This window comes from Physeter macrocephalus, chromosome 1 (genome assembly GCF_002837175.3).
Source record: "Physeter macrocephalus isolate SW-GA chromosome 1, ASM283717v5, whole genome shotgun sequence".
Taxonomy (NCBI): Eukaryota; Metazoa; Chordata; class Mammalia; order Artiodactyla; family Physeteridae; genus Physeter; species Physeter macrocephalus.
In genome coordinates, this window is record NC_041214.2 from 24,937,913 (window position 1) to 24,944,242 (window position 6,330).

The following is a 6,330-nucleotide window of genomic DNA, read 5'->3' on the forward strand; positions in this document are numbered from 1 at the left end:
TATTTAATTCTGTCATCTTTGAAAGTCTTTCAGTGCATTTTAATTTTTTTATTAAAATATAGATCGAGATGGACATAGATGTTTTCGTGCATTTATTTTTGAAAAGCCAGATTCTTTGCCTAGCATTTATGGGCAAACAATGGCATCTTCATTACAGCACATTCTTTCCAGATGCTTATTTTATTTCCATTCCCCCCCAGATGATATTTTGAGTGTTTATCACCATTGAATGGAAAAGCAGCAATGCAAATTTAAATTTCCAATTTAAAGAAAAAAAAGACAATGGGAGCCAAATTAGATGTGCTGTGCATGACTTTGTAAAAAAAAATTCAAGAAAAGGAACAGGAATGTGGGGGAATCCAGATGGTGTGGTGAAAAGAACACTTAAGCGAGCGTCCAGAAAGCTGGAGTGTGCCCATTATCTCCACAACTAACGGTGGGGTCTTGGATAATTAATTTAACACCTGTGAGCTTCAGTTTTCTCATTTGTAAAATGAATGACTGAACTATATGACTGGGTTTCAAGGAGGATGCTGTAAACCTAATAATTCTCTGACTTGACATAGAGCATACAACACGCATCTGGTTCCCTCTTCCAGACTGGGATGGTCACGGATCCCTTGATTACAGTGCAATGCATAGAGATGAGAGGAGCAGTCAAAGTTTGCCATTGCTCTTGTTGACAAATCGTTGGGTAGACCATTTTAATAAGCTGTCAAATCAAATCCAAGGATGAAGCTGTAGAACATCAAAGTTCTTGATTTATCCTGGGGTGAAAAGCTTCACTGAGGGCTGGATACTTTTTCCTGGAAAAATTCTCTGTTCCTACGTGAGTGATTGTAATGGGTTCTTCAAAGAAGGCGTGCTTCCTTGGGGTGGAGAGAACAAAGCTTACATTGCTACCACTCAGTGTCAGGGTCTGACTGAAGGGCTTCCCAGCTTTTCATTTCAAGCGTGGACTGAGTGTGGACTAAGCACCACATGGTTGCATGGCAGGCACCATGCTAGAACCCAGGGAGACAAAGGCAAAAAAAAGGCAACCAGGGGACTGAACTGCTCCCTGGAGGCAAGGTGTTCACAGGAAGCTGATTGTGGGTTGGGTGTTTTAGAGATGGCTATAAAGATAATTAGGAGAGGGCTTTCCTGGTGGCACAGTGGTTGAGAGTCCGCCTGCCGATGCAGGGGACACGGGTTCGTGCCCCGGTCCGGGAAGATCCCACATGCCGCGGAGCGGCTGAGGCCCGCGCACCGCAAAAAAAAAAAAAAAAAAAAGGAAAAAAAAAGATAATTAGGAGGTTATCACGCAGATTTTATGGGAAATGAAAACAAAGAGAAAAGAGTATGCAAAAGCAGAAAACTAAGAATGATCTTGACAAGTCCTAGAAACAAAGAGATAGCACACTCTGCCTGGGGCTCAGGTTGCCTTGGGGAAGTAGATAGGGGTGGGTTAGGGCTGCTGGTATAGGTCGTGGAGCAGGAAAGGGAAAGGTGTGGGAGAGGGTTGAGGGTTAAAATGGAGAGGCGAGTTCAGGTGGACATTTTAGTGTCTCACTGTGCTACGTTTAGGAGAACTATATTCTATAAGGCTCATACTTGCTTAAGGCTTTTAGACATAGAGATGATGATAATAATCAGATTTGTGCCTTACAAAGATAATGAAGGAAATGACATCAACCCATGACATCAGTCTCGCTGCTCACCACACTTCCTTTTGATAAATGCTTACATATGTAACATCTAAATTTATCTTAACCTTCTGTGGCTCTAGGTATACTTTTGTCCTGTCTACTCTCTTAGGATATTGTGGTCTATATGAAAAGTTTATGGAAATTTACCATTTAGTTTTGTCTTGAACTTAGGCGTTGCTGAATTAATAAATAAAAAAATGAATGAGTGAATGAATTATGACCTTTGACATTCCAAGATAAAAAATAGAGAGGGGAAACAATGTATGCTAATTAATAGTTTTATTTAATTCTGATATGGTGCATTAATTTAAATGTAATGAGTTGGATGTACAAAGCAAATGTCTAGGGTAATCTTGAGATATTGAAAGAAAGATCAAGTATAATTCCATTGCTTGTTTCCTGCAGTGTGCCTCTGCCTTATTGATTTGCATTACAGTGGTTTTTGATTATGGTTTTGTGCAATTTTTCTCCATCACTTTTAACAAAAGTAAGCTCGTTTCATCCCAGTTACCTGTTCTGAGGCACAGAGTAGAGAGAAAGTCGGGGGTAACAATGCCCCTGTCTCCCTGGCTTCTGAGAAGTAAGATCAAAGATATCTTCATAAAGCATAGAATTGCCATTTTTAAAAAACTCTAATTACATTTCTTTTGTCAAGATTTCTACCACTTTTCTTCTTCCCTTCATTCAAAGTACATTTAAAAATACCATCCTAGAAGGGTTGAATTCATAAATGATGGCAAAGTGTTTAAATTTCTCCTTAGCTAAGCTGGTGATTCTTTCCAATGAAACTCATTATATTGTATAAAGGACATTTAGTAGTTCAGCTAATAAGTGTTCTCTTTTAAATGCTAATGAGAGTGGAGCTCCCATATAATGGCAAGAACACACTGTACTTTCGGTGCCCAGAAAGAATTATTGTCTGTGAACCCCTAGTTAAGAAGCCGTATGCCACAACCAACTTGGATTATAGTAGGGGCCACAAATGACCATTAGGCGCCCTCTGTAGTAGGTATCTCCTATATGTCGGGTACTGGGGCCCAGGGAGAAATAAAGCTAAGTAAGACATGAGATGTGCTTTCCCTTGAAAATTTTTCATGTTAAGTTTTTTTCTCTGATAAAGCTGTAACATAAAGGTACCGTAACTCCTCGATTAAATTTTAGCTGCTCTTTTAACCACACATGTTTGTTTATCATAGTATATAATTGCAGTTGAGAATTTTAAGTCATAAAATCTAAGAAGTTCAGAGCAAGGTGGGAATATAAAGATAAACTTTTAAACCCAGAATTATGTTGGAGGAAACTGAAGCCCAAGGAAGTTCGATGACCTGAGGGGTAGAGTCAGTTCTGCAACCCAGGGGCCAACCTGGGCATAGACCAATGCTCAAGGGATATGCCCTGCAAGCTAAAAATACGCAATACCCACCTCCAAAAAGCAACCTTTGGTGTATTACTTATCTATTGCTGTGTAATGAGTTACCCCAAAATGTATCAGTTAAAACAACAAACTTGTACTATTTTGTATTGTTTTTGAGGGATCAGAGTCTAGGAGCATCAGCTTAGCTGGGTAGTTCTAGCTCAGGGTCTCACATGAGGTTGCAGACAAGCTGTTGGCCATGGCTGCAGTATCTGAAGACTCAACTGGGCCTGGAGGATCCCCTCCAACATAGCTCACTCACATAGCCATTGGCAGAAAGCCTCAGTTCTTCACCATGTGCCTTCCATAGGGCTGCTTGGATGTCCTCATGGTGTGAAAGTAACATTCCCCCAGAGCAAGTGAAACCAGAAAGAGAGAGAGCAAGAAGAAAGCAGCAATGCTCTTTATCTGTCACTTCTGCCATACTCTGTTTGTTAGAAGCAAGTCACTAAGACCAGTCCACACTCAGTGGGAGGGGAATTAAGCTCCACCTCTTGAAAGGAGGAGTTTCAAAGAATTGTGAACATATTTTAAAACTACCATGGAGCCTGATGCCATTTGGGGAAGTGATTTTTTTGATTATGGTTTCAATTTCTTATATGATTGAATACTTAGGTTTTCTACTTCCTCAGTCAACTTTACTTTCCTAGTAAACCATCTATTCTCTCCAGCTTTTCAAAAATTTTAATAACAATTGTTGAACACTGTTACCTGGCATTATAAATATATATTTCACATAAATTATTCCAATTAAAATTCACCAAAAAATTCATGAGGTAAATAATAATATTAATCATATTTTACAAGCCTTAGAGAAGTTAAAAAGGTCACCCAAAGGATAGAGTTGTGCCCCATAACCCATTATTATTTTAATGTCTTTTTCATATATTTGATTATAGACTTTTCCTGTAGAAAGTGATGTGTATGTATTTTCCTCCTTCTTTAATTTATGAAACTGCATACTATACTGATCATTTTAAGAAACAGCACTTGGATTTGTTTATTTATTCTACTACCATGTTCTCTAATTCATTCCTTTCTCCTTTTATCACTGTCATTTTCTTCCTCTCCTTGGGCTTCGCTTCTTCCTCCCTGTCCCCTTCGTAGATGACAGTGAACCCAAGTAACCCTGTCCTTGCCGAGCAACACTCCTCCCTTTGCTCTTCTTTTCCTTTCTCAGCCTTAACACTAACCGGAGATGGCCTTGATAGGTAGAACCAAGAATGACTTTTCTGTCTCCACCAAAGTAGCGATGCTGTCACGTTTTCTATCCTATTCACCTCTTTATCTTGTGACAGATATTTTATTCCATTTTGCTGCTCTTGTTTTCCTCTTTCTTCAGGATTCATCAGTACTCCATGTAGCTAAGAGTAATTGAGTATTACTGTTGTTTTCTTCTGCTTCTTCATCCTGATCATAAAAGGCTCTATGTCTGAGTCACCTGCCAGGACTGTCCATCTCTACCCAATAGGCAACATTTTGGGGATCCATATTAATTCACCATGACATTTCTTGCCAACAATATTCAAAGCCTTCTCTTAATTTTTGTCTTATCTTAACCCTAAGAAAGTAAACTTACCTCATTCAGCATTTTCTAAAACTTAATTTTTTACTACGTTTTTCCCAAAATAATGGCTTTGTATTCTTTACCACCGTGTAGAGCTTCAGCCTCTCAGAGAGATGGTCCTCTCGCTCTCTCTTTCTCTCTTGCCCTTTGTCTCAATTTTTTTTCTCTCATTTCTTTCACCTTTAGAAAACAAGAAAAAAATAGTTATTAATGCTTAAATATTAACATATAAATATACATGATCCATGTCCTTCTATGTATGAGTCTGATTCACTGCTTAATGGGAAAAATTTATCTGAATAGGTTTTAAGAGATCAGCTGGCCTGGTCCCCACTTTGATGACACTCAAGACAGATGGTTGCTCATCATTACCTTAAAATTTCTAAGGATGGCAGTGACATAACCCCCTTGAATAGCCCATTATAGTTTTATCACCCTGCTTGACAGGTGCAGGTATGAAGGGCTTCAGTCTCATAATGGCATTTTGGGATGATAAATGGAAATTACTGTAATCTTTCTACTCATTTTAATTAAATTTGATTGATGCAGCACAGAAAACATCAAGGCTGAATACGTGCACCAGAGCGTGTGTTTGTTAAAGAATACCGCCAAATTTAAGGACGCCATTTCCTTGATGGTCTTGAGAGATGCAGCAAATGGATTTAATAAAATGTTAAGTCTTTGTGCAGTTCCTTCAGAAGAGAAATTGAATTGCTTCTGGAGGCACAGCTCAAAAATCCAAAAAATCTCATCAGTGGAGAGATGATACAGAATTCCAAATTACCTGAAAGGAAAATCTAATAAATGAGAATAAGACTTTGGTTTTAGGAAAGTCACTTAACGCAATTGTTCTGGGTTGCATTGAGAAAGAACTTGATTGGAGTCAGCAGTGACCCATCTGTTCTTGAGGGAGAAGAGAATGTCCCTTATGATGGACTGCTTTAGCAGTGAACACCCAAATAACAAACTATTCCTGATGTATTTTTCCATTGGTTCCAAGATGTTAAAAATTATGCTTGAAAACATACTTCCTTTCCCTTTTCGTACTGTGCCTTGCTCCATTCCAATTAAATTTTCAAGGACACACTAGAGGGGCAAAGATGCCTGATGGAAAAATAAAGGAATTCTTCTGTTGAGAAAGAATGTCTAATCTCTTCTGTCATTATAGGTAACTGAATTTACATAACTCTTCTCTTCCCCAGAGATCTGTGAAAATGTGGTCCTTGGGACTCAGATCTGGAAAAAATGTTATTTTGGGTTTCTAGGACATTGACTTCAGACCTCAGCACTAGTCATCCTCTGACTTGCTTTTCTTGTCTAAAGATGCTCCTCTGATGATAGCAGAGGGACCTACAACATAGGGCCGAGGTAGAAGATCTCTTGGCCAACTAGAAACAGACAGGCAGAGAAGGGCTCCAGGTAGCACGCGGGATGAGATGAGAACCAGCCGAGTTTCACTATTCTGAGTTCTGACACAGCAGGTTTCTGGAGAGTTACTGTGAAGTTCTATGAGCAGCCTCTGGGTTCTTTCCTAGGGTCACAAGGCGAACTATATCTTAACTGTTTATTCCTTCTGAAGGTGTTCCCAATGGTGGTTTGTAGGCTAGTGTGATAATGATTCAATTTTATGACACTGCCTGTACTCAGTTCTGGCATAAATA

The 6,330-nt window shown here is 39.1% G+C and overlaps 1 protein-coding gene across 1 annotated transcript in view; it reads left to right on the forward strand.

Moving 5' to 3' along the window:
- Positions 1-6,330, forward strand: part of SLC9A9 (solute carrier family 9 member A9) — a 563,642-nt gene that overhangs the window by 306,655 nt on the left and 250,657 nt on the right. The window lies entirely within an intron of this gene.